Source organism: Odontesthes bonariensis, chromosome 2 (genome assembly GCF_027942865.1).
Source record: "Odontesthes bonariensis isolate fOdoBon6 chromosome 2, fOdoBon6.hap1, whole genome shotgun sequence".
Taxonomy (NCBI): Eukaryota; Metazoa; Chordata; class Actinopteri; order Atheriniformes; family Atherinopsidae; genus Odontesthes; species Odontesthes bonariensis.
Genome location: NC_134507.1, coordinates 32,314,197 through 32,336,912, shown reverse-complemented (window position 1 = coordinate 32,336,912; position 22,716 = coordinate 32,314,197). Strand labels below are relative to the sequence as shown.

The following is a 22,716-nucleotide window of genomic DNA, read 5'->3' as shown; positions in this document are numbered from 1 at the left end:
TCTCGGAGTAGAGTCACCTTATTTCTTGAGACCGTGCCCATGTTCAAAGCCTGGAGCGCTAAATTGTTGTTGTTTGAACGGTGCTCAGTGGAGCGGGCGGGAGTGCAAAGTTGTACCATCTGAAACGGCTGAAGAGTGCTCACTGCAGCGGGTGGGCGGAGGTGCAAAGTGACGCTTTGTAGGCAAAAAAAGAGCACCGCCACAAGTGCGCATTGTGCCAAGTAGGGCTCTCGGACGTGAAACAGTGGAGGGTTATCGCTTCTCGGCCTTTTGGCTAAGATCAAGTGTAGTATCTGTTCTTATCAGTTTAATATCTGATACGTCCTCTATATGAGGACTACATATTAAATGGATTTTTAGGCACAGGGGTTGAAAAAGGGGCTTGCTCGTTCACTCCACGCATCGACCCGGTACTGCAGTGCCGCCGGGAACGGTGCACTCTTCCCAACTCTTGTGAAATAACAAAACCAGCGGTACATGGTGGTAGTTTCAGGGAGCCATTGTATTCTGACTTCTAAAATGGAACTATAATCTTTAGAAAAGACGCAGTTTATGAGCACGTCGTGGGATTGAGCTTCCCTGGTTTCTCTGTATGACCATGAACACCAAACTACACACAGAGAACAGAGAAACTTGACAGACACACACTAAGTTATCTGAGAGTCCCATTTTCAGCTGCAGAGAACAATCACATCAGGGAAGTCGACGTGCAGGCTCAACATCAGCCTCTCAAGCCAACTCTCTGGTAAAATAGGGGCAACGTATGGTTCCAGCACCTATGTAACACATATTTGTCACGGGGACTGTGGCTTACGGCCACACCGCCCTGAACACGCCCGATCTCGTCCGAACTCGGAAGCCAAGCAGGGTCGGGCCTGGTTAGTACTTGGATGGGAGACCGCTTGGGAATACCAGGTGCTGTAAGCATTTTTCTCTCTTGTCTTCTCTTCTCTCTGCATGTCTTTTGTTGAAACATCTGTTGATCACCCTGTGATCCATCTTGCTGATCCTGGATCTGCTAAGGTGTCCCAGGTCATGGTTGCCTTTGATCCTCATACATTTAACTTTGTCCTGACAAAGGAGCAGTTCCAAAAAGTCAAACAGGGACTGCCTTTGCATTTGACGCAGTCAAACTGCATGCGCCTGGAGAAGCCAAAAGGCTTACAGCACCTGGTATTCCCAGGCGGTCTCCCCATCCAAGTACTAACCAGGCCCGACTCTGCTTAGCTTCTGAGATAAAACTCTGGCTTTTAGTCTGCGAAAAGAGAGTGAAAGTGAACTCCACTTTGAGATGGCTCTGGGATTGGGCCGACTGGGAGAATTGCTTGAAAAAAACCTCTACACCCAATGAGCGGTCAGAACAAAGCCTCAAGACCCCTAGTCTTTTGCACAGAGTAAAAGACAAAGCAGCCATTGAATAGGGCCCGATTGTTCCTACCTGGTCGGCCGAGGAGCCAGCGTCTCAACCAAGCAAAGCTCACCGTGGGGAAGGTGGCTATGCCAACTAGCCTGATGCACTGCTCCCGCAGTGTCAAATACTCGTACTCTGGTTTCTCTTCATAACGTACAAGTCTTTCGCCTTTTACTAAAGACTTCCGTGGAGAGCAGCATTAATGAGTTGTTTCTATTTTTGGAAGGCTTTACCTTTGCGGGTGAAGCCCATTCTGTCTGTGCAAAGGAAATCTTCTTGCTGTGCCAAGTGACTTCTCGGAGTAGAGTCACCTTATTTCTTGAGACCGTGCCCATGTTCAAAGCCTGGAGCGCTAAATTGTTGTTGTTTGAACGGTGCTCAGTGGAGCGGGCGGGAGTGCAAAGTTGTACCATCTGAAATGGCTGAAGAGTGCTCACTGCAGCGGGTGGGCGGAGTTGCAAAGTGACGCTTTGTAGGCAAAAAAAGAGCACCGCCACAAGTGCGCATTGTGCCAGGAAGGGCTCTCGGACGTGAAACAGTGGAGGGTTATCGCTTCTCGGCCTTTTGGCTAAGATCAAGTGTAGTATCTGTTCTTATCAGTTTAATATCTGATACGTCCTCTATATGAGGACTACGTATTAAATGGATTTTTAGGCACAGGGGTTGAAAAAGGGGCTTGCTCCGTTCACTCCACGCATCGACCCGGTACTGCAGTGCCGCCGGGAACGGTGCACTCTTCCCAACTCTTGTGAAATAACAAAACCAGCGGTACATGGTGGTAGTTTCAGGGAGCCATTGTATTCTGACTTCTAAAATGGAACTATAATCTTTAGAAAAGACGCAGTTTATGAGCACGTCGTGGGATTGAGCTTCCCTGGTTTCTCTGTATGACCATGAACACCAAACTACACACAGAGAACAGAGGAGCTTGACAGACACACACTAAGTTATCTGAGAGTCCCATTTTCAGCTGCAGAGAACAATCACATCAGGGAAGTCGACGTGCAGGCTCAACATCAGCCTCTCAAGCCAACTCTCTGGTAAAATAGGGGCAACGTATGGTTCCAGCACCTATGTAACACATATTTGTCACGGGGACTGTGGCTTACGGCCACACCGCCCTGAACACGCCCGATCTCGTCCGAACTCGGAAGCCAAGCAGGGTCGGGCCTGGTTAGTACTTGGATGGGAGACCGCTTGGGAATACCAGGTGCTGTAAGCATTTTTCTCTCTTCTCTTCTCTTCTCTCTGCATGTCTTTTGTTGAAACATCTGTTGATCACCCTGTGATCCATCTTGCTGATCCTGGATCTGCTAAGGTGTCCCAGGTCATGGTTGCCTTTGATCCTCATACATTTAACTTTGTCCTGACAAAGGAGCAGTTCCAAAAAGTCAAACAGGGACTGCCTTTGCATTTGACGCAGTCAAACTGCATGCGCCTGGAGAAGCCAAAAGGCTTACAGCACCTGGTATTCCCAGGCGGTCTCCCCATCCAAGTACTAACCAGGCCCGACTCTGCTTAGCTTCTGAGATAAAACTCTGGCTTTTAGTCTGCGAAAAGAGAGTGAAAGTGAACTCCACTTTGAGATGGCTCTGGGATTGGGCCGACTGGGAGAATTGCTTGAAAAAAACCTCTACACCCAATGAGCGGTCAGAACAAAGCCTCAAGACCCCTAGTCTTTTGCACAGAGTAAAAGACAAAGCAGCCATTGAATAGGGCCCGATTGTTCCTACCTGGTCGGCCGAGGAGCCAGCGTCTCAACCAAGCAAAGCTCACCGTGGGGAAGGTGGCTATGCCAACTAGCCTGATGCACTGCTCCCGCAGTGTCAAATACTCGTACTCTGGTTTCTCTTCATAACGTACAAGTCTTTCGCCTTTTACTAAAGACTTCCGTGGAGAGCAGCATTAATGAGTTGTTTCTATTTTTGGAAGGCTTTACCTTTGCGGGTGAAGCCCATTCTGTCTGTGCAAAGGAAATCTTCTTGCTGTGCCAAGTGACTTCTCGGAGTAGAGTCACCTTATTTCTTGAGACCGTGCCCATGTTCAAAGCCTGGAGCGCTAAATTGTTGTTGTTTGAACGGTGCTCAGTGGAGCGGGCGGGAGTGCAAAGTTGTACCATCTGAAACGGCTGAAGAGTGCTCACTGCAGCGGGTGGGCGGAGGTGCAAAGTGACGCTTTGTAGGCAAAAAAAGAGCACCGCCACAAGTGCGCATTGTGCCAGGAAGGGCTCTCGGACGTGAAACAGTGGAGGGTTATCGCTTCTCGGCCTTTTGGCTAAGATCAAGTGTAGTATCTGTTCTTATCAGTTTAATATCTGATACGTCCTCTATATGAGGACTACATATTAAATGGATTTTTAGGCACAGGGGTTGAAAAAGGGGCTTGCTCCGTTCACTCCACGCATCGACCCGGTACTGCAGTGCCGCCGGGAACGGTGCACTCTTCCCAACTCTTGTGAAATAACAAAACCAGCGGTACATGGTGGTAGTTTCAGGGAGCCATTGTATTCTGACTTCTAAAATGGAACTATAATCTTTAGAAAAGACGCAGTTTATGAGCACGTCGTGGGATTGAGCTTCCCTGGTTTCTCTGTATGACCATGAACACCAAACTACACACAGAGAACAGAGGAGCTTGACAGACACACACTAAGTTATCTGAGAGTCCCATTTTCAGCTGCAGAGAACAATCACATCAGGGAAGTCGACGTGCAGGCTCAACATCAGCCTCTCAAGCCAACTCTCTGGTAAAATAGGGGCAACGTATGGTTCCAGCACCTATGTAACACATATTTGTCACGGGGACTGTGGCTTACGGCCACACCGCCCTGAACACGCCCGATCTCGTCCGAACTCGGAAGCCAAGCAGGGTCGGGCCTGGTTAGTACTTGGATGGGAGACCGCTTGGGAATACCAGGTGCTGTAAGCATTTTTCTCTCTTCTCTTCTCTTCTCTCTGCATGTCTTTTGTTGAAACATCTGTTGATCACCCTGTGATCCATCTTGCTGATCCTGGATCTGCTAAGGTGTCCCAGGTCATGGTTGCCTTTGATCCTCATACATTTAACTTTGTCCTGACAAAGGAGCAGTTCCAAAAAGTCAAACAGGGACTGCCTTTGCATTTGACGCAGTCAAACTGCATGCGCCTGGAGAAGCCAAAAGGCTTACAGCACCTGGTATTCCCAGGCGGTCTCCCCATCCAAGTACTAACCAGGCCCGACTCTGCTTAGCTTCTGAGATAAAACTCTGGCTTTTAGTCTGCGAAAAGAGAGTGAAAGTGAACTCCACTTTGAGATGGCTCTGGGATTGGGCCGACTGGGAGAATTGCTTGAAAAAAACCTCTACACCCAATGAGCGGTCAGAACAAAGCCTCAAGACCCCTAGTCTTTTGCACAGAGTAAAAGACAAAGCAGCCATTGAATAGGGCCCGATTGTTCCTACCTGGTCGGCCGAGGAGCCAGCGTCTCAACCAAGCAAAGCTCACCGTGGGGAAGGTGGCTATGCCAACTAGCCTGATGCACTGCTCCCGCAGTGTCAAATACTCGTACTCTGGTTTCTCTTCATAACGTACAAGTCTTTCGCCTTTTACTAAAGACTTCCGTGGAGAGCAGCATTAATGAGTTGTTTCTATTTTTGGAAGGCTTTACCTTTGCGGGTGAAGCCCATTCTGTCTGTGCAAAGGAAATCTTCTTGCTGTGCCAAGTGACTTCTCGGAGTAGAGTCACCTTATTTCTTGAGACCGTGCCCATGTTCAAAGCCTGGAGCGCTAAATTGTTGTTGTTTGAACGGTGCTCAGTGGAGCGGGCGGGAGTGCAAAGTTGTACCATCTGAAACGGCTGAAGAGTGCTCACTGCAGCGGGTGGGCGGAGGTGCAAAGTGACGCTTTGTAGGCAAAAAAAGAGCACCGCCACAAGTGCGCATTGTGCCAGGAAGGGCTCTCGGACGTGAAACAGTGGAGGGTTATCGCTTCTCGGCCTTTTGGCTAAGATCAAGTGTAGTATCTGTTCTTATCAGTTTAATATCTGATACGTCCTCTATATGAGGACTACATATTAAATGGATTTTTAGGCACAGGGGTTGAAAAAGGGGCTTGCTCCGTTCACTCCACGCATCGACCCGGTACTGCAGTGCCGCCGGGAACGGTGCACTCTTCCCAACTCTTGTGAAATAACAAAACCAGCGGTACATGGTGGTAGTTTCAGGGAGCCATTGTATTCTGACTTCTAAAATGGAACTATAATCTTTAGAAAAGACGCAGTTTATGAGCACGTCGTGGGATTGAGCTTCCCTGGTTTCTCTGTATGACCATGAACACCAAACTACACACAGAGAACAGAGGAGCTTGACAGACACACACTAAGTTATCTGAGAGTCCCATTTTCAGCTGCAGAGAACAATCACATCAGGGAAGTCGACGTGCAGGCTCAACATCAGCCTCTCAAGCCAACTCTCTGGTAAAATAGGGGCAACGTATGGTTCCAGCACCTATGTAACACATATTTGTCACGGGGACTGTGGCTTACGGCCACACCGCCCTGAACACGCCCGATCTCGTCCGAACTCGGAAGCCAAGCAGGGTCGGGCCTGGTTAGTACTTGGATGGGAGACAGCTTGGGAATACCAGGTGCTGTAAGCATTTTTCTCTCTTCTCTTCTCTTCTCTCTGCATGTCTTTTGTTGAAACATCTGTTGATCACCCTGTGATCCATCTTGCTGATCCTGGATCTGCTAAGGTGTCCCAGGTCATGGTTGCCTTTGATCCTCATACATTTAACTTTGTCCTGACAAAGGAGCAGTTCCAAAAAGTCAAACAGGGACTGCCTTTGCATTTGACGCAGTCAAACTGCATGCGCCTGGAGAAGCCAAAAGGCTTACAGCACCTGGTATTCCCAGGCGGTCTCCCCATCCAAGTACTAACCAGGCCCGACTCTGCTTAGCTTCTGAGATAAAACTCTGGCTTTTAGTCTGCGAAAAGAGAGTGAAAGTGAACTCCACTTTGAGATGGCTCTGGGATTGGGCCGACTGGGAGAATTGCTTGAAAAAAACCTCTACACCCAATGAGCGGTCAGAACAAAGCCTCAAGACCCCTAGTCTTTTGCACAGAGTAAAAGACAAAGCAGCCATTGAATAGGGCCCGATTGTTCCTACCTGGTCGGCCGAGGAGCCAGCGTCTCAACCAAGCAAAGCTCACCGTGGGGAAGGTGGCTATGCCAACTAGCCTGATGCACTGCTCCCGCAGTGTCAAATACTCGTACTCTGGTTTCTCTTCATAACGTACAAGTCTTTCGCCTTTTACTAAAGACTTCCGTGGAGAGCAGCATCAATGAGTTGTTTCTATTTTTGGAAGGCTTTACCTTTGCGGGTGAAGCCCATTCTGTCTGTGCAAAGGAAATCTTCTTGCTGTGCCAAGTGACTTCTCGGAGTAGAGTCACCTTATTTCTTGAGACCGTGCCCATGTTCAAAGCCTGGAGCGCTAAATTGTTGTTGTTTGAACGGTGCTCAGTGGAGCGGGCGGGAGTGCAAAGTTGTACCATCTGAAACGGCTGAAGAGTGCTCACTGCAGCGGGTGGGCGGAGGTGCAAAGTGACGCTTTGTAGGCAAAAAAAGAGCACCGCCACAAGTGCGCATTGTGCCAAGTAGGGCTCTCGGACGTGAAACAGTGGAGGGTTATCGCTTCTCGGCCTTTTGGCTAAGATCAAGTGTAGTATCTGTTCTTATCAGTTTAATATCTGATACGTCCTCTATATGAGGACTACATATTAAATGGATTTTTAGGCACAGGGGTTGAAAAAGGGGCTTGCTCGTTCACTCCACGCATCGACCCGGTACTGCAGTGCCGCCGGGAACGGTGCACTCTTCCCAACTCTTGTGAAATAACAAAACCAGCGGTACATGGTGGTAGTTTCAGGGAGCCATTGTATTCTGACTTCTAAAATGGAACTATAATCTTTAGAAAAGACGCAGTTTATGAGCACGTCGTGGGATTGAGCTTCCCTGGTTTCTCTGTATGACCATGAACACCAAACTACACACAGAGAACAGAGAAACTTGACAGACACACACTAAGTTATCTGAGAGTCCCATTTTCAGCTGCAGAGAACAATCACATCAGGGAAGTCGACGTGCAGGCTCAACATCAGCCTCTCAAGCCAACTCTCTGGTAAAATAGGGGCAACGTATGGTTCCAGCACCTATGTAACACATATTTGTCACGGGGACTGTGGCTTACGGCCACACCGCCCTGAACACGCCCGATCTCGTCCGAACTCGGAAGCCAAGCAGGGTCGGGCCTGGTTAGTACTTGGATGGGAGACCGCTTGGGAATACCAGGTGCTGTAAGCATTTTTCTCTCTTGTCTTCTCTTCTCTCTGCATGTCTTTTGTTGAAACATCTGTTGATCACCCTGTGATCCATCTTGCTGATCCTGGATCTGCTAAGGTGTCCCAGGTCATGGTTGCCTTTGATCCTCATACATTTAACTTTGTCCTGACAAAGGAGCAGTTCCAAAAAGTCAAACAGGGACTGCCTTTGCATTTGACGCAGTCAAACTGCATGCGCCTGGAGAAGCCAAAAGGCTTACAGCACCTGGTATTCCCAGGCGGTCTCCCCATCCAAGTACTAACCAGGCCCGACTCTGCTTAGCTTCTGAGATAAAACTCTGGCTTTTAGTCTGCGAAAAGAGAGTGAAAGTGAACTCCACTTTGAGATGGCTCTGGGATTGGGCCGACTGGGAGAATTGCTTGAAAAAAACCTCTACACCCAATGAGCGGTCAGAACAAAGCCTCAAGACCCCTAGTCTTTTGCACAGAGTAAAAGACAAAGCAGCCATTGAATAGGGCCCGATTGTTCCTACCTGGTCGGCCGAGGAGCCAGCGTCTCAACCAAGCAAAGCTCACCGTGGGGAAGGTGGCTATGCCAACTAGCCTGATGCACTGCTCCCGCAGTGTCAAATACTCGTACTCTGGTTTCTCTTCATAACGTACAAGTCTTTCGCCTTTTACTAAAGACTTCCGTGGAGAGCAGCATTAATGAGTTGTTTCTATTTTTGGAAGGCTTTACCTTTGCGGGTGAAGCCCATTCTGTCTGTGCAAAGGAAATCTTCTTGCTGTGCCAAGTGACTTCTCGGAGTAGAGTCACCTTATTTCTTGAGACCGTGCCCATGTTCAAAGCCTGGAGCGCTAAATTGTTGTTGTTTGAACGGTGCTCAGTGGAGCGGGCGGGAGTGCAAAGTTGTACCATCTGAAATGGCTGAAGAGTGCTCACTGCAGCGGGTGGGCGGAGTTGCAAAGTGACGCTTTGTAGGCAAAAAAAGAGCACCGCCACAAGTGCGCATTGTGCCAGGAAGGGCTCTCGGACGTGAAACAGTGGAGGGTTATCGCTTCTCGGCCTTTTGGCTAAGATCAAGTGTAGTATCTGTTCTTATCAGTTTAATATCTGATACGTCCTCTATATGAGGACTACGTATTAAATGGATTTTTAGGCACAGGGGTTGAAAAAGGGGCTTGCTCCGTTCACTCCACGCATCGACCCGGTACTGCAGTGCCGCCGGGAACGGTGCACTCTTCCCAACTCTTGTGAAATAACAAAACCAGCGGTACATGGTGGTAGTTTCAGGGAGCCATTGTATTCTGACTTCTAAAATGGAACTATAATCTTTAGAAAAGACGCAGTTTATGAGCACGTCGTGGGATTGAGCTTCCCTGGTTTCTCTGTATGACCATGAACACCAAACTACACACAGAGAACAGAGGAGCTTGACAGACACACACTAAGTTATCTGAGAGTCCCATTTTCAGCTGCAGAGAACAATCACATCAGGGAAGTCGACGTGCAGGCTCAACATCAGCCTCTCAAGCCAACTCTCTGGTAAAATAGGGGCAACGTATGGTTCCAGCACCTATGTAACACATATTTGTCACGGGGACTGTGGCTTACGGCCACACCGCCCTGAACACGCCCGATCTCGTCCGAACTCGGAAGCCAAGCAGGGTCGGGCCTGGTTAGTACTTGGATGGGAGACCGCTTGGGAATACCAGGTGCTGTAAGCATTTTTCTCTCTTGTCTTCTCTTCTCTCTGCATGTCTTTTGTTGAAACATCTGTTGATCACCCTGTGATCCATCTTGCTGATCCTGGATCTGCTAAGGTGTCCCAGGTCATGGTTGCCTTTGATCCTCATACATTTAACTTTGTCCTGACAAAGGAGCAGTTCCAAAAAGTCAAACAGGGACTGCCTTTGCATTTGACGCAGTCAAACTGCATGCGCCTGGAGAAGCCAAAAGGCTTACAGCACCTGGTATTCCCAGGCGGTCTCCCCATCCAAGTACTAACCAGGCCCGACTCTGCTTAGCTTCTGAGATAAAACTCTGGCTTTTAGTCTGCGAAAAGAGAGTGAAAGTGAACTCCACTTTGAGATGGCTCTGGGATTGGGCCGACTGGGAGAATTGCTTGAAAAAAACCTCTACACCCAATGAGCGGTCAGAACAAAGCCTCAAGACCCCTAGTCTTTTGCACAGAGTAAAAGACAAAGCAGCCATTGAATAGGGCCCGATTGTTCCTACCTGGTCGGCCGAGGAGCCAGCGTCTCAACCAAGCAAAGCTCACCGTGGGGAAGGTGGCTATGCCAACTAGCCTGATGCACTGCTCCCGCAGTGTCAAATACTCGTACTCTGGTTTCTCTTCATAACGTACAAGTCTTTCGCCTTTTACTAAAGACTTCCGTGGAGAGCAGCATTAATGAGTTGTTTCTATTTTTGGAAGGCTTTACCTTTGCGGGTGAAGCCCATTCTGTCTGTGTAAAGGAAATCTTCTTGCTGTGCCAAGTGACTTCTCGGAGTAGAGTCACCTTATTTCTTGAGACCGTGCCCATGTTCAAAGCCTGGAGCGCTAAATTGTTGTTGTTTGAACGGTGCTCAGTGGAGCGGGCGGGAGTGCAAAGTTGTACCATCTGAAACGGCTGAAGAGTGCTCACTGCAGCGGGTGGGCGGAGGTGCAAAGTGACGCTTTGTAGGCAAAAAAAGAGCACCGCCACAAGTGCGCATTGTGCCAGGAAGGGCTCTCGGATGTGAAACAGTGGAGGGTTATCGCTTCTCGGCCTTTTGGCTAAGATCAAGTGTAGTATCTGTTCTTATCAGTTTAATATCTGATACGTCCTCTATATGAGGACTACATATTAAATGGATTTTTAGGCACAGGAGTTGAAAAAGGGGCTTGCTCCGTTCACTCCACGCATCGACCCGGTACTGCAGTGCCGCCGGGAACGGTGCACTCTTCCCAACTCTTGTGAAATAACAAAACCAGCGGTACATGGTGGTAGTTTCAGGGGGCCATTGTATTCTGACTTCTAAAATGGAACTATAATCTTTAGAAAAGACGCAGTTTATGAGCACGTCGTGGGATTGAGCTTCCCTGGTTTCTCTGTATGACCATGAACACCAAACTACACACAGAGAACAGAGGAGCTTGACAGACACACACTAAGTTATCTGAGAGTCCCATTTTCAGCTGCAGAGAACAATCACATCAGGGAAGTCGACGTGCAGGCTCAACATCAGCCTCTCAAGCCAACTCTCTGGTAAAATAGGGGCAACGTATGGTAACAGCACCTATGTAACACATATTTGTCACGGGGACTGTGGCTTACGGCCACACCGCCCTGAACACGCCCGATCTCGTCCGAACTCGGAAGCCAAGCAGGGTCGGGCCTGGTTAGTACTTGGATGGGAGACCGCTTGGGAATACCAGGTGCTGTAAGCATTTTTCTCTCTTGTCTTCTCTTCTCTCTGCATGTCTTTTGTTGAAACATCTGTTGATCACCCTGTGATCCATCTTGCTGATCCTGGATCTGCTAAGGTGTCCCAGGTCATGGTTGCCTTTGATCCTCATACATTTAACTTTGTCCTGACAAAGGAGCAGTTCCAAAAAGTCAAACAGGGACTGCCTTTGCATTTGACGCAGTCAAACTGCATGCGCCTGGAGAAGCCAAAAGGCTTACAGCACCTGGTATTCCCAGGCGGTCTCCCCATCCAAGTACTAACCAGGCCCGATTCTGCTTAGCTTCTGAGATAAAACTCTGGCTTTTAGTCTGCGAAAAGAGAGTGAAAGTGAACTCCACTTTGAGATGGCTCTGGGATTGGGCCGACTGGGAGAATTGCTTGAAAAAAACCTCTACACCCAATGAGCGGTCAGAACAAAGCCTCAAGACCCCTAGTCTTTTGCACAGAGTAAAAGACAAAGCAGCCATTGAATAGGGCCCGATTGTTCCTACCTGGTCGGCCGAGGAGCCAGCGTCTCAACCAAGCAAAGCTCACCGTGGGGAAGGTGGCTATGCCAACTAGCCTGATGCACTGCTCCCGCAGTGTCAAATACTCGTACTCTGGTTTCTCTTCATAACGTACAAGTCTTTCGCCTTTTACTAAAGACTTCCGTGGAGAGCAGCATTAATGAGTTGTTTCTATTTTTGGAAGGCTTTACCTTTGCGGGTGAAGCCCATTCTGTCTGTGCAAAGGAAATCTTCTTGCTGTGCCAAGTGACTTCTCGGAGTAGAGTCACCTTATTTCTTGAGACCGTGCCCATGTTCAAAGCCTGGAGCGCTAAATTGTTGTTGTTTGAACGGTGCTCAGTGGAGCGGGCGGGAGTGCAAAGTTGTACCATCTGAAACGGCTGAAGAGTGCTCACTGCAGCGGGTGGGCGGAGGTGCAAAGTGACGCTTTGTAGGCAAAAAAAGAGCACCGCCACAAGTGCGCATTGTGCCAGGAAGGGCTCTCGGACGTGAAACAGTGGAGGGTTATCGCTTCTCGGCCTTTTGGCTAAGATCAAGTGTAGTATCTGTTCTTATCAGTTTAATATCTGATACGTCCTCTATATGAGGACTACATATTAAATGGATTTTTAGGCACAGGGGTTGAAAAAGGGGCTTGCTCGTTCACTCCACGCATCGACCCGGTACTGCAGTGCCGCCGGGAACGGTGCACTCTTCCCAACTCTTGTGAAATAACAAAACCAGCGGTACATGGTGGTAGTTTCAGGGAGCCATTGTATTCTGACTTCTAAAATGGAACTATAATCTTTAGAAAAGACGCAGTTTATGAGCACGTCGTGGGATTGAGCTTCCCTGGTTTCTCTGTATGACCATGAACACCAAACTACACACAGAGAACAGAGAAACTTGACAGACACACACTAAGTTATCTGAGAGTCCCATTTTCAGCTGCAGAGAACAATCACATCAGGGAAGTCGACGTGCAGGCTCAACATCAGCCTCTCAAGCCAACTCTCTGGTAAAATAGGGGCAACGTATGGTTCCAGCACCTATGTAACACATATTTGTCACGGGGACTGTGGCTTACGGCCACACCGCCCTGAACACGCCCGATCTCGTCCGAACTCGGAAGCCAAGCAGGGTCGGGCCTGGTTAGTACTTGGATGGGAGACCGCTTGGGAATACCAGGTGCTGTAAGCATTTTTCTCTCTTCTCTTCTCTTCTCTCTGCATGTCTTTTGTTGAAACATCTGTTGATCACCCTGTGATCCATCTTGCTGATCCTGGATCTGCTAAGGTGTCCCAGGTCATGGTTGCCTTTGATCCTCATACATTTAACTTTGTCCTGACAAAGGAGCAGTTCCAAAAAGTCAAACAGGGACTGCCTTTGCATTTGACGCAGTCAAACTGCATGCGCCTGGAGAAGCCAAAAGGCTTACAGCACCTGGTATTCCCAGGCGGTCTCCCCATCCAAGTACTAACCAGGCCCGACTCTGCTTAGCTTCTGAGATAAAACTCTGGCTTTTAGTCTGCGAAAAGAGAGTGAAAGTGAACTCCACTTTGAGATGGCTCTGGGATTGGGCCGACTGGGAGAATTGCTTGAAAAAAACCTCTACACCCAATGAGCGGTCAGAACAAAGCCTCAAGACCCCTAGTCTTTTGCACAGAGTAAAAGACAAAGCAGCCATTGAATAGGGCCCGATTGTTCCTACCTGGTCGGCCGAGGAGCCAGCGTCTCAACCAAGCAAAGCTCACCGTGGGGAAGGTGGCTATGCCAACTAGCCTGATGCACTGCTCCCGCAGTGTCAAATACTCGTACTCTGGTTTCTCTTCATAACGTACAAGTCTTTCGCCTTTTACTAAAGACTTCCGTGGAGAGCAGCATTAATGAGTTGTTTCTATTTTTGGAAGGCTTTACCTTTGCGGGTGAAGCCCATTCTGTCTGTGCAAAGGAAATCTTCTTGCTGTGCCAAGTGACTTCTCGGAGTAGAGTCACCTTATTTCTTGAGACCGTGCCCATGTTCAAAGCCTGGAGCGCTAAATTGTTGTTGTTTGAACGGTGCTCAGTGGAGCGGGCGGGAGTGCAAAGTTGTACCATCTGAAACGGCTGAAGAGTGCTCACTGCAGCGGGTGGGCGGAGGTGCAAAGTGACGCTTTGTAGGCAAAAAAAGAGCACCGCCACAAGTGCGCATTGTGCCAAGTAGGGCTCTCGGACGTGAAACAGTGGAGGGTTATCGCTTCTCGGCCTTTTGGCTAAGATCAAGTGTAGTATCTGTTCTTATCAGTTTAATATCTGATACGTCCTCTATATGAGGACTACATATTAAATGGATTTTTAGGCACAGGGGTTGAAAAAGGGGCTTGCTCGTTCACTCCACGCATCGACCCGGTACTGCAGTGCCGCCGGGAACGGTGCACTCTTCCCAACTCTTGTGAAATAACAAAACCAGCGGTACATGGTGGTAGTTTCAGGGAGCCATTGTATTCTGACTTCTAAAATGGAACTATAATCTTTAGAAAAGACGCAGTTTATGAGCACGTCGTGGGATTGAGCTTCCCTGGTTTCTCTGTATGACCATGAACACCAAACTACACACAGAGAACAGAGAAACTTGACAGACACACACTAAGTTATCTGAGAGTCCCATTTTCAGCTGCAGAGAACAATCACATCAGGGAAGTCGACGTGCAGGCTCAACATCAGCCTCTCAAGCCAACTCTCTGGTAAAATAGGGGCAACGTATGGTTCCAGCACCTATGTAACACATATTTGTCACGGGGACTGTGGCTTACGGCCACACCGCCCTGAACACGCCCGATCTCGTCCGAACTCGGAAGCCAAGCAGGGTCGGGCCTGGTTAGTACTTGGATGGGAGACCGCTTGGGAATACCAGGTGCTGTAAGCATTTTTCTCTCTTGTCTTCTCTTCTCTCTGCATGTCTTTTGTTGAAACATCTGTTGATCACCCTGTGATCCATCTTGCTGATCCTGGATCTGCTAAGGTGTCCCAGGTCATGGTTGCCTTTGATCCTCATACATTTAACTTTGTCCTGACAAAGGAGCAGTTCCAAAAAGTCAAACAGGGACTGCCTTTGCATTTGACGCAGTCAAACTGCATGCGCCTGGAGAAGCCAAAAGGCTTACAGCACCTGGTATTCCCAGGCGGTCTCCCCATCCAAGTACTAACCAGGCCCGACTCTGCTTAGCTTCTGAGATAAAACTCTGGCTTTTAGTCTGCGAAAAGAGAGTGAAAGTGAACTCCACTTTGAGATGGCTCTGGGATTGGGCCGACTGGGAGAATTGCTTGAAAAAAACCTCTACACCCAATGAGCGGTCAGAACAAAGCCTCAAGACCCCTAGTCTTTTGCACAGAGTAAAAGACAAAGCAGCCATTGAATAGGGCCCGATTGTTCCTACCTGGTCGGCCGAGGAGCCAGCGTCTCAACCAAGCAAAGCTCACCGTGGGGAAGGTGGCTATGCCAACTAGCCTGATGCACTGCTCCCGCAGTGTCAAATACTCGTACTCTGGTTTCTCTTCATAACGTACAAGTCTTTCGCCTTTTACTAAAGACTTCCGTGGAGAGCAGCATTAATGAGTTGTTTCTATTTTTGGAAGGCTTTACCTTTGCGGGTGAAGCCCATTCTGTCTGTGCAAAGGAAATCTTCTTGCTGTGCCAAGTGACTTCTCGGAGTAGAGTCACCTTATTTCTTGAGACCGTGCCCATGTTCAAAGCCTGGAGCGCTAAATTGTTGTTGTTTGAACGGTGCTCAGTGGAGCGGGCGGGAGTGCAAAGTTGTACCATCTGAAATGGCTGAAGAGTGCTCACTGCAGCGGGTGGGCGGAGTTGCAAAGTGACGCTTTGTAGGCAAAAAAAGAGCACCGCCACAAGTGCGCATTGTGCCAGGAAGGGCTCTCGGACGTGAAACAGTGGAGGGTTATCGCTTCTCGGCCTTTTGGCTAAGATCAAGTGTAGTATCTGTTCTTATCAGTTTAATATCTGATACGTCCTCTATATGAGGACTACGTATTAAATGGATTTTTAGGCACAGGGGTTGAAAAAGGGGCTTGCTCCGTTCACTCCACGCATCGACCCGGTACTGCAGTGCCGCCGGGAACGGTGCACTCTTCCCAACTCTTGTGAAATAACAAAACCAGCGGTACATGGTGGTAGTTTCAGGGAGCCATTGTATTCTGACTTCTAAAATGGAACTATAATCTTTAGAAAAGACGCAGTTTATGAGCACGTCGTGGGATTGAGCTTCCCTGGTTTCTCTGTATGACCATGAACACCAAACTACACACAGAGAACAGAGGAGCTTGACAGACACACACTAAGTTATCTGAGAGTCCCATTTTCAGCTGCAGAGAACAATCACATCAGGGAAGTCGACGTGCAGGCTCAACATCAGCCTCTCAAGCCAACTCTCTGGTAAAATAGGGGCAACGTATGGTTCCAGCACCTATGTAACACATATTTGTCACGGGGACTGTGGCTTACGGCCACACCGCCCTGAACACGCCCGATCTCGTCCGAACTCGGAAGCCAAGCAGGGTCGGGCCTGGTTAGTACTTGGATGGGAGACCGCTTGGGAATACCAGGTGCTGTAAGCATTTTTCTCTCTTGTCTTCTCTTCTCTCTGCATGTCTTTTGTTGAAACATCTGTTGATCACCCTGTGATCCATCTTGCTGATCCTGGATCTGCTAAGGTGTCCCAGGTCATGGTTGCCTTTGATCCTCATACATTTAACTTTGTCCTGACAAAGGAGCAGTTCCAAAAAGTCAAACAGGGACTGCCTTTGCATTTGACGCAGTCAAACTGCATGCGCCTGGAGAAGCCAAAAGGCTTACAGCACCTGGTATTCCCAGGCGGTCTCCCCATCCAAGTACTAACCAGGCCCGATTCTGCTTAGCTTCTGAGATAAAACTCTGGCTTTTAGTCTGCGAAAAGAGAGTGAAAGTGAACTCCACTTTGAGATGGCTCTGGGATTGGGCCGACTGGGAGAATTGCTTGAAAAAAACCTCTACACCCAATGAGCGGTCAGAACAAAGCCTCAAGACCCCTAGTCTTTTGCACAGAGTAAAAGACAAAGCAGCCATTGAATAGGGCCCGATTGTTCCTACCTGGTCGGCCGAGGAGCCAGCGTCTCAACCAAGCAAAGCTCACCGTGGGGAAGGTGGCTATGCCAACTAGCCTGATGCACTGCTCCCGCAGTGTCAAATACTCGTACTCTGGTTTCTCTTCATAACGTACAAGTCTTTCGCCTTTTACTAAAGACTTCCGTGGAGAGCAGCATTAATGAGTTGTTTCTATTTTTGGAAGGCTTTACCTTTGCGGGTGAAGCCCATTCTGTCTGTGCAAAGGAAATCTTCTTGCTGTGCCAAGTGACTTCTCGGAGTAGAGTCACCTTATTTCTTGAGACCGTGCCCATGTTCAAAGCCTGGGGCGCTAAATTGTTGTTGTTTGAACGGTGCTCAGTGGAGCGGGCGGGAGTGCAAAGTTGTACCATCTGAAATGGCTGAAGAGTGCTCACTGCAGCGGGTGGGCGGAGTTGCAAAGTGACGCTTTGTAGGCAAAAAAAGAGCACCGCCACAAGTGCGCATTGTGCCAGGAAGGGCTCTCGGACGTGAAACAGTGGAGGGTTATCGCTTCTCGGCCTTTTGGCTAAGATCAAGTGTAGTATCTGTTCTTATCAGTTTAATATCTGATACGTCCTCTATATTAGGACTACATATTAAATGGATTTTTAGGCACAGGGGTTGAAAAAGGGGCTTGCTCCGTTCACTCCACGCATCGACCCGGTACTGCAGTGCCGCCGGGAACGGTGCACTCTTCCCACCTCTTGTGAAATAACAAAACCAGCGGTACATGGTGGTAGTTTCAGGGAGCCATTGTATTCTGACTTCTAAAATGGAACTATAATCTTTAGAAAAGACGCAGTTTATGAGCACGTCGTGGGATTGAGCTTCCCTGGTTTCTCTGTATGACCATGAACACCAAACTACACACAGAGAACAGAGGAGCTTGACAGACACACACTAAGTTATCTGAGAGTCCCATTTTCAGCTGCAGAGAACAATCACATCAGGGAAGTCGACGTGCAGGCTCAACATCAGCCTCTCAAGCCAACTCTCTGGTAAAATAGGGGCAACGTATGGTTCCAGCACCTATGTAACACATATTTGTCACGGGGACTGTGGCTTACGGCCACACCGCCCTGAACACGCCCGATCTCGTCCGAACTCGGAAGCCAAGCAGGGTCGGGCCTGGTTAGTACTTGGATGGGAGACCGCTTGGGAATACCAGGTGCTGTAAGCATTTTTCTCTCTTGTCTTCTCTTCTCTCTGCATGTCTTTTGTTGAAACATCTGTTGATCACCCTGTGATCCATCTTGCTGATCCTGGATCTGCTAAGGTGTCCCAGGTCATGGTTGCCTTTGATCCTCATACATTTAACTTTGTCCTGACAAAGGAGCAGTTCCAAAAAGTCAAACAGGGACTGCCTTTGCATTTGACGCAGTCAAACTGCATGCGCCTGGAGAAGCCAAAAGGCTTACAGCACCTGGTATTCCCAGGCGGTCTCCCCATCCAAGTACTAACCAGGCCCGATTCTGCTTAGCTTCTGAGATAAAACTCTGGCTTTTAGTCTGCGAAAAGAGAGTGAAAGTGAACTCCACTTTGAGATGGCTCTGGGATTGGGCCGACTGGGAGAATTGCTTGAAAAAAACCTCTACACCCAATGAGCGGTCAGAACAAAGCCTCAAGACCCCTAGTCTTTTGCACAGAGTAAAAGACAAAGCAGCCATTGAATAGGGCCCGATTGTTCCTACCTGGTCGGCCGAGGAGCCAGCGTCTCAACCAAGCAAAGCTCACCGTGGGGAAGGTGGCTATGCCAACTAGCCTGATGCACTGCTCCCGCAGTGTCAAATACTCGTACTCTGGTTTCTCTTCATAACGTACAAGTCTTTCGCCTTTTACTAAAGACTTCCGTGGAGAGCAGCATTAATGAGTTGTTTCTATTTTTGGAAGGCTTTACCTTTGCGGGTGAAGCCCATTCTGTCTGTGCAAAGGAAATCTTCTTGCTGTGCCAAGTGACTTCTCGGAGTAGAGTCACCTTATTTCTTGAGACCGTGCCCATGTTCAAAGCCTGGGGCGCTAAATTGTTGTTGTTTGAACGGTGCTCAGTGGAGCGGGCGGGAGTGCAAAGTTGTACCATCTGAAATGGCTGAAGAGTGCTCACTGCAGCGGGTGGGCGGAGGTGCAAAGTGACGCTTTGTAGGCAAAAAAAGAGCACCGCCACAAGTGCGCATTGTGCCAGGAAGGGCTCTCGGACGTGAAACAGTGGAGGGTTATCGCTTCTCGGCCTTTTGGCTAAGATCAAGTGTAGTATCTGTTCTTATCAGTTTAATATCTGATACGTCCTCTATATGAGGACTACATATTAAATGGATTTTTAGGCACAGGGGTTGAAAAAGGGGCTTGCTCCGTTCACTCCACGCATCGACCCGGTACTGCAGTGCCGCCGGGAACGGTGCACTCTTCCCACCTCTTGTGAAATAACAAAACCAGCGGTACATGGTGGTAGTTTCAGGGAGCCATTGTATTCTGACTTCTAAAATGGAACTATAATCTTTAGAAAAGACGCAGTTTATGAGCACGTCGTGGGATTGAGCTTCCCTGGTTTCTCTGTATGACCATGAACACCAAACTACACACAGAGAACAGAGGAGCTTGACAGACACACACTAATTTATCTGAGAGTCCCATTTTCAGCTGCAGAGAACAATCACATCAGGGAAGTCGACGTGCAGGCTCAACATCAGCCTCTCAAGCCAACTCTCTGGTAAAATAGGGGCAACGTATGGTTCCAGCACCTATGTAACACATATTTGTCACGGGGACTGTGGCTTACGGCCACACCGCCCTGAACACGCCCGATCTCGTCCGAACTCGGAAGCCAAGCAGGGTCGGGCCTGGTTAGTACTTGGATGGGAGACCGCTTGGGAATACCAGGTGCTGTAAGCATTTTTCTCTCTTGTCTTCTCTTCTCTCTGCATGTCTTTTGTTGAAACATCTGTTGATCACCCTGTGATCCATCTTGCTGATCCTGGATCTGCTAAGGTGTCCCAGGTCATGGTTGCCTTTGATCCTCATACATTTAACTTTGTCCTGACAAAGGAGCAGTTCCAAAAAGTCAAACAGGGACTGCCTTTGCATTTGACGCAGTCAAACTGCATGCGCCTGGAGAAGCCAAAAGGCTTACAGCACCTGGTATTCCCAGGCGGTCTCCCCATCCAAGTACTAACCAGGCCCGACTCTGCTTAGCTTCTGAGATAAAACTCTGGCTTTTAGTCTGCGAAAAGAGAGTGAAAGTGAACTCCACTTTGAGATGGCTCTGGGATTGGGCCGACTGGGAGAATTGCTTGAAAAAAACCTCTACACCCAATGAGCGGTCAGAACAAAGCCTCAAGACCCCTAGTCTTTTGCACAGAGTAAAAGACAAAGCAGCCATTGAATAGGGCCCGATTGTTCCTACCTGGTCGGCCGAGGAGCCAGCGTCTCAACCAAGCAAAGCTCACCGTGGGGAAGGTGGCTATGCCAACTAGCCTGATGCACTGCTCCCGCAGTGTCAAATACTCGTACTCTGGTTTCTCTTCATAACGTACAAGTCTTTCGCCTTTTACTAAAGACTTCCGTGGAGAGCAGCATTAATGAGTTGTTTCTATTTTTGGAAGGCTTTACCTTTGCGGGTGAAGCCCATTCTGTCTGTGCAAAGGAAATCTTCTTGCTGTGCCAAGTGACTTCTCGGAGTAGAGTCACCTTATTTCTTGAGACCGTGCCCATGTTCAAAGCCTGGAGCGCTAAATTGTTGTTGTTTGAACGGTGCTCAGTGGAGCGGGCGGGAGTGCAAAGTTGTACCATCTGAAACGGCTGAAGAGTGCTCACTGCAGCGGGTGGGCGGAGGTGCAAAGTGACGCTTTGTAGGCAAAAAAAGAGCACCGCCACAAGTGCGCATTGTGCCAGGAAGGGCTCTCGGACGTGAAACAGTGGAGGGTTATCGCTTCTCGGCCTTTTGGCTAAGATCAAGTGTAGTATCTGTTCTTATCAGTTTAATATCTGATACGTCCTCTATATGAGGACTACATATTAAATGGATTTTTAGGCACAGGGGTTGAAAAAGGGGCTTGCTCCGTTCACTCCACGCATCGACCCGGTACTGCAGTGCTGCCGGGAACGGTGCACTCTTCCCAACTCTTGTGAAATAACAAAACCAGCGGTACATGGTGGTAGTTTCAGGGAGCCATTGTATTCTGACTTCTAAAATGGAACTATAATCTTTAGAAAAGACGCAGTTTATGAGCACGTCGTGGGATTGAGCTTCCCTGGTTTCTCTGTATGACCATGAACACCAAACTACACACAGAGAACAGAGGAGCTTGACAGACACACACTAAGTTATCTGAGAGTCCCATTTTCAGCTGCAGAGAACAATCACATCAGGGAAGTCGACGTGCAGGCTCAACATCAGCCTCTCAAGCCAACTCTCTGGTAAAATAGGGGCAACGTATGGTTCCAGCACCTATGTAACACATATTTGTCACGGGGACTGTGGCTTACGGCCACACCGCCCTGAACACGCCCGATCTCGTCCGAACTCGGAAGCCAAGCAGGGTCGGGCCTGGTTAGTACTTGGATGGGAGACCGCTTGGGAATACCAGGTGCTGTAAGCATTTTTCTCTCTTCTCTTCTCTTCTCTCTGCATGTCTTTTGTTGAAACATCTGTTGATCACCCTGTGATCCATCTTGCTGATCCTGGATCTGCTAAGGTGTCCCAGGTCATGGTTGCCTTTGATCCTCATACATTTAACTTTGTCCTGACAAAGGAGCAGTTCCAAAAAGTCAAACAGGGACTGCCTTTGCATTTGACGCAGTCAAACTGCATGCGCCTGGAGAAGCCAAAAGGCTTACAGCACCTGGTATTCCCAGGCGGTCTCCCCATCCAAGTACTAACCAGGCCCGATTCTGCTTAGCTTCTGAGATAAAACTCTGGCTTTTAGTCTGCGAAAAGAGAGTGAAAGTGAACTCCACTTTGAGATGGCTCTGGGATTGGGCCGACTGGGAGAATTGCTTGAAAAAAACCTCTACACCCAATGAGCGGTCAGAACAAAGCCTCAAGACCCCTAGTCTTTTGCACAGAGTAAAAGACAAAGCAGCCATTGAATAGGGCCCGATTGTTCCTACCTGGTCGGCCGAGGAGCCAGCGTCTCAACCAAGCAAAGCTCACCGTGGGGAAGGTGGCTATGCCAACTAGCCTGATGCACTGCTCCCGCAGTGTCAAATACTCGTACTCTGGTTTCTCTTCATAACGTACAAGTCTTTCGCCTTTTACTAAAGACTTCCGTGGAGAGCAGCATTAATGAGTTGTTTCTATTTTTGGAAGGCTTTACCTTTGCGGGTGAAGCCCATTCTGTCTGTGCAAAGGAAATCTTCTTGCTGTGCCAAGTGACTTCTCGGAGTAGAGTCACCTTATTTCTTGAGACCGTGCCCATGTTCAAAGCCTGGAGCGCTAAATTGTTGTTGTTTGAACGGTGCTCAGTGGAGCGGGCGGGAGTGCAAAGTTGTACCATCTGAAATGGCTGAAGAGTGCTCACTGCAGCGGGTGGGCGGAGTTGCAAAGTGACGCTTTGTAGGCAAAAAAAGAGCACCGCCACAAGTGCGCATTGTGCCAGGAAGGGCTCTCGGACGTGAAACAGTGGAGGGTTATCGCTTCTCGGCCTTTTGGCTAAGATCAAGTGTAGTATCTGTTCTTATCAGTTTAATATCTGATACGTCCTCTATATGAGGACTACGTATTAAATGGATTTTTAGGCACAGGGGTTGAAAAAGGGGCTTGCTCCGTTCACTCCACGCATCGACCCGGTACTGCAGTGCCGCCGGGAACGGTGCACTCTTCCCAACTCTTGTGAAATAACAAAACCAGCGGTACATGGTGGTAGTTTCAGGGAGCCATTGTATTCTGACTTCTAAAATGGAACTATAATCTTTAGAAA

The 22,716-nt window shown here is 48.8% G+C and overlaps 40 non-coding genes across 40 annotated transcripts; all 40 read left to right on the top strand.

Annotated features, from left to right (window-relative positions):
* Nucleotides 1–254: 254 nt before the first annotated feature.
* On the top strand, nucleotides 255–444 carry LOC142369995 (U2 spliceosomal RNA). The gene has a single exon (XR_012767763.1). It is a non-coding gene; the product is annotated as a U2 spliceosomal RNA (small nuclear RNA).
* Nucleotides 445–808: 364 nt separating this feature from the next.
* Nucleotides 809–927, top strand: LOC142401740 (5S ribosomal RNA). The gene has a single exon (XR_012773194.1). It is a non-coding gene; the product is annotated as a 5S ribosomal RNA (ribosomal RNA).
* Nucleotides 928–1,541: 614 nt separating this feature from the next.
* Nucleotides 1,542–1,654, top strand: LOC142372554 (U5 spliceosomal RNA). The gene has a single exon (XR_012768271.1). It is a non-coding gene; the product is annotated as a U5 spliceosomal RNA (small nuclear RNA).
* Nucleotides 1,655–1,959: 305 nt separating this feature from the next.
* Nucleotides 1,960–2,150, top strand: LOC142368479 (U2 spliceosomal RNA). The gene has a single exon (XR_012767359.1). It is a non-coding gene; the product is annotated as a U2 spliceosomal RNA (small nuclear RNA).
* Nucleotides 2,151–2,514: 364 nt separating this feature from the next.
* LOC142401732 (5S ribosomal RNA) lies at nucleotides 2,515–2,633 on the top strand. The gene has a single exon (XR_012773192.1). It is a non-coding gene; the product is annotated as a 5S ribosomal RNA (ribosomal RNA).
* A 614-nt stretch (nucleotides 2,634–3,247) lies between these two features.
* Nucleotides 3,248–3,360, top strand: LOC142372549 (U5 spliceosomal RNA). Its single transcript, XR_012768270.1, has one exon. It is a non-coding gene; the product is annotated as a U5 spliceosomal RNA (small nuclear RNA).
* Nucleotides 3,361–3,665: 305 nt separating this feature from the next.
* LOC142367327 (U2 spliceosomal RNA) lies at nucleotides 3,666–3,856 on the top strand. The gene has a single exon (XR_012767072.1). It is a non-coding gene; the product is annotated as a U2 spliceosomal RNA (small nuclear RNA).
* Nucleotides 3,857–4,220: 364 nt separating this feature from the next.
* Nucleotides 4,221–4,339, top strand: LOC142401725 (5S ribosomal RNA). Its single transcript, XR_012773191.1, has one exon. It is a non-coding gene; the product is annotated as a 5S ribosomal RNA (ribosomal RNA).
* A 614-nt stretch (nucleotides 4,340–4,953) lies between these two features.
* LOC142372544 (U5 spliceosomal RNA) lies at nucleotides 4,954–5,066 on the top strand. Its single transcript, XR_012768268.1, has one exon. It is a non-coding gene; the product is annotated as a U5 spliceosomal RNA (small nuclear RNA).
* A 305-nt stretch (nucleotides 5,067–5,371) lies between these two features.
* LOC142367322 (U2 spliceosomal RNA) lies at nucleotides 5,372–5,562 on the top strand. The gene has a single exon (XR_012767071.1). It is a non-coding gene; the product is annotated as a U2 spliceosomal RNA (small nuclear RNA).
* A 364-nt stretch (nucleotides 5,563–5,926) lies between these two features.
* Nucleotides 5,927–6,045, top strand: LOC142401053 (5S ribosomal RNA). Its single transcript, XR_012773057.1, has one exon. It is a non-coding gene; the product is annotated as a 5S ribosomal RNA (ribosomal RNA).
* A 614-nt stretch (nucleotides 6,046–6,659) lies between these two features.
* Nucleotides 6,660–6,772, top strand: LOC142374022 (U5 spliceosomal RNA). Its single transcript, XR_012768626.1, has one exon. It is a non-coding gene; the product is annotated as a U5 spliceosomal RNA (small nuclear RNA).
* Nucleotides 6,773–7,077: 305 nt separating this feature from the next.
* LOC142369988 (U2 spliceosomal RNA) lies at nucleotides 7,078–7,267 on the top strand. The gene has a single exon (XR_012767761.1). It is a non-coding gene; the product is annotated as a U2 spliceosomal RNA (small nuclear RNA).
* A 364-nt stretch (nucleotides 7,268–7,631) lies between these two features.
* Nucleotides 7,632–7,750, top strand: LOC142401710 (5S ribosomal RNA). Its single transcript, XR_012773186.1, has one exon. It is a non-coding gene; the product is annotated as a 5S ribosomal RNA (ribosomal RNA).
* A 614-nt stretch (nucleotides 7,751–8,364) lies between these two features.
* LOC142372536 (U5 spliceosomal RNA) lies at nucleotides 8,365–8,477 on the top strand. Its single transcript, XR_012768265.1, has one exon. It is a non-coding gene; the product is annotated as a U5 spliceosomal RNA (small nuclear RNA).
* A 305-nt stretch (nucleotides 8,478–8,782) lies between these two features.
* Nucleotides 8,783–8,973, top strand: LOC142368473 (U2 spliceosomal RNA). The gene has a single exon (XR_012767357.1). It is a non-coding gene; the product is annotated as a U2 spliceosomal RNA (small nuclear RNA).
* A 364-nt stretch (nucleotides 8,974–9,337) lies between these two features.
* Nucleotides 9,338–9,456, top strand: LOC142401705 (5S ribosomal RNA). Its single transcript, XR_012773185.1, has one exon. It is a non-coding gene; the product is annotated as a 5S ribosomal RNA (ribosomal RNA).
* Nucleotides 9,457–10,070: 614 nt separating this feature from the next.
* On the top strand, nucleotides 10,071–10,183 carry LOC142372529 (U5 spliceosomal RNA). Its single transcript, XR_012768264.1, has one exon. It is a non-coding gene; the product is annotated as a U5 spliceosomal RNA (small nuclear RNA).
* A 305-nt stretch (nucleotides 10,184–10,488) lies between these two features.
* LOC142366754 (U2 spliceosomal RNA) lies at nucleotides 10,489–10,679 on the top strand. The gene has a single exon (XR_012766868.1). It is a non-coding gene; the product is annotated as a U2 spliceosomal RNA (small nuclear RNA).
* A 364-nt stretch (nucleotides 10,680–11,043) lies between these two features.
* On the top strand, nucleotides 11,044–11,162 carry LOC142401698 (5S ribosomal RNA). Its single transcript, XR_012773184.1, has one exon. It is a non-coding gene; the product is annotated as a 5S ribosomal RNA (ribosomal RNA).
* A 614-nt stretch (nucleotides 11,163–11,776) lies between these two features.
* Nucleotides 11,777–11,889, top strand: LOC142372522 (U5 spliceosomal RNA). Its single transcript, XR_012768262.1, has one exon. It is a non-coding gene; the product is annotated as a U5 spliceosomal RNA (small nuclear RNA).
* A 305-nt stretch (nucleotides 11,890–12,194) lies between these two features.
* On the top strand, nucleotides 12,195–12,384 carry LOC142369981 (U2 spliceosomal RNA). Its single transcript, XR_012767760.1, has one exon. It is a non-coding gene; the product is annotated as a U2 spliceosomal RNA (small nuclear RNA).
* Nucleotides 12,385–12,748: 364 nt separating this feature from the next.
* On the top strand, nucleotides 12,749–12,867 carry LOC142401689 (5S ribosomal RNA). Its single transcript, XR_012773183.1, has one exon. It is a non-coding gene; the product is annotated as a 5S ribosomal RNA (ribosomal RNA).
* A 614-nt stretch (nucleotides 12,868–13,481) lies between these two features.
* LOC142372516 (U5 spliceosomal RNA) lies at nucleotides 13,482–13,594 on the top strand. Its single transcript, XR_012768260.1, has one exon. It is a non-coding gene; the product is annotated as a U5 spliceosomal RNA (small nuclear RNA).
* Nucleotides 13,595–13,899: 305 nt separating this feature from the next.
* On the top strand, nucleotides 13,900–14,089 carry LOC142369976 (U2 spliceosomal RNA). Its single transcript, XR_012767757.1, has one exon. It is a non-coding gene; the product is annotated as a U2 spliceosomal RNA (small nuclear RNA).
* A 364-nt stretch (nucleotides 14,090–14,453) lies between these two features.
* On the top strand, nucleotides 14,454–14,572 carry LOC142401682 (5S ribosomal RNA). The gene has a single exon (XR_012773182.1). It is a non-coding gene; the product is annotated as a 5S ribosomal RNA (ribosomal RNA).
* Nucleotides 14,573–15,186: 614 nt separating this feature from the next.
* LOC142372509 (U5 spliceosomal RNA) lies at nucleotides 15,187–15,299 on the top strand. The gene has a single exon (XR_012768259.1). It is a non-coding gene; the product is annotated as a U5 spliceosomal RNA (small nuclear RNA).
* A 305-nt stretch (nucleotides 15,300–15,604) lies between these two features.
* On the top strand, nucleotides 15,605–15,795 carry LOC142368467 (U2 spliceosomal RNA). Its single transcript, XR_012767356.1, has one exon. It is a non-coding gene; the product is annotated as a U2 spliceosomal RNA (small nuclear RNA).
* A 364-nt stretch (nucleotides 15,796–16,159) lies between these two features.
* LOC142401674 (5S ribosomal RNA) lies at nucleotides 16,160–16,278 on the top strand. Its single transcript, XR_012773181.1, has one exon. It is a non-coding gene; the product is annotated as a 5S ribosomal RNA (ribosomal RNA).
* A 614-nt stretch (nucleotides 16,279–16,892) lies between these two features.
* Nucleotides 16,893–17,005, top strand: LOC142372502 (U5 spliceosomal RNA). The gene has a single exon (XR_012768257.1). It is a non-coding gene; the product is annotated as a U5 spliceosomal RNA (small nuclear RNA).
* Nucleotides 17,006–17,310: 305 nt separating this feature from the next.
* Nucleotides 17,311–17,501, top strand: LOC142369817 (U2 spliceosomal RNA). The gene has a single exon (XR_012767711.1). It is a non-coding gene; the product is annotated as a U2 spliceosomal RNA (small nuclear RNA).
* A 364-nt stretch (nucleotides 17,502–17,865) lies between these two features.
* On the top strand, nucleotides 17,866–17,984 carry LOC142401667 (5S ribosomal RNA). Its single transcript, XR_012773180.1, has one exon. It is a non-coding gene; the product is annotated as a 5S ribosomal RNA (ribosomal RNA).
* Nucleotides 17,985–18,598: 614 nt separating this feature from the next.
* On the top strand, nucleotides 18,599–18,711 carry LOC142372495 (U5 spliceosomal RNA). The gene has a single exon (XR_012768255.1). It is a non-coding gene; the product is annotated as a U5 spliceosomal RNA (small nuclear RNA).
* Nucleotides 18,712–19,016: 305 nt separating this feature from the next.
* Nucleotides 19,017–19,207, top strand: LOC142367316 (U2 spliceosomal RNA). The gene has a single exon (XR_012767070.1). It is a non-coding gene; the product is annotated as a U2 spliceosomal RNA (small nuclear RNA).
* A 364-nt stretch (nucleotides 19,208–19,571) lies between these two features.
* On the top strand, nucleotides 19,572–19,690 carry LOC142401662 (5S ribosomal RNA). The gene has a single exon (XR_012773179.1). It is a non-coding gene; the product is annotated as a 5S ribosomal RNA (ribosomal RNA).
* Nucleotides 19,691–20,304: 614 nt separating this feature from the next.
* Nucleotides 20,305–20,417, top strand: LOC142372493 (U5 spliceosomal RNA). Its single transcript, XR_012768254.1, has one exon. It is a non-coding gene; the product is annotated as a U5 spliceosomal RNA (small nuclear RNA).
* A 305-nt stretch (nucleotides 20,418–20,722) lies between these two features.
* On the top strand, nucleotides 20,723–20,913 carry LOC142368336 (U2 spliceosomal RNA). The gene has a single exon (XR_012767315.1). It is a non-coding gene; the product is annotated as a U2 spliceosomal RNA (small nuclear RNA).
* A 364-nt stretch (nucleotides 20,914–21,277) lies between these two features.
* Nucleotides 21,278–21,396, top strand: LOC142401654 (5S ribosomal RNA). Its single transcript, XR_012773176.1, has one exon. It is a non-coding gene; the product is annotated as a 5S ribosomal RNA (ribosomal RNA).
* Nucleotides 21,397–22,010: 614 nt separating this feature from the next.
* LOC142372487 (U5 spliceosomal RNA) lies at nucleotides 22,011–22,123 on the top strand. The gene has a single exon (XR_012768253.1). It is a non-coding gene; the product is annotated as a U5 spliceosomal RNA (small nuclear RNA).
* A 305-nt stretch (nucleotides 22,124–22,428) lies between these two features.
* On the top strand, nucleotides 22,429–22,619 carry LOC142368460 (U2 spliceosomal RNA). Its single transcript, XR_012767355.1, has one exon. It is a non-coding gene; the product is annotated as a U2 spliceosomal RNA (small nuclear RNA).
* The last annotated feature ends 97 nt before the right edge of the window (nucleotides 22,620–22,716 follow it).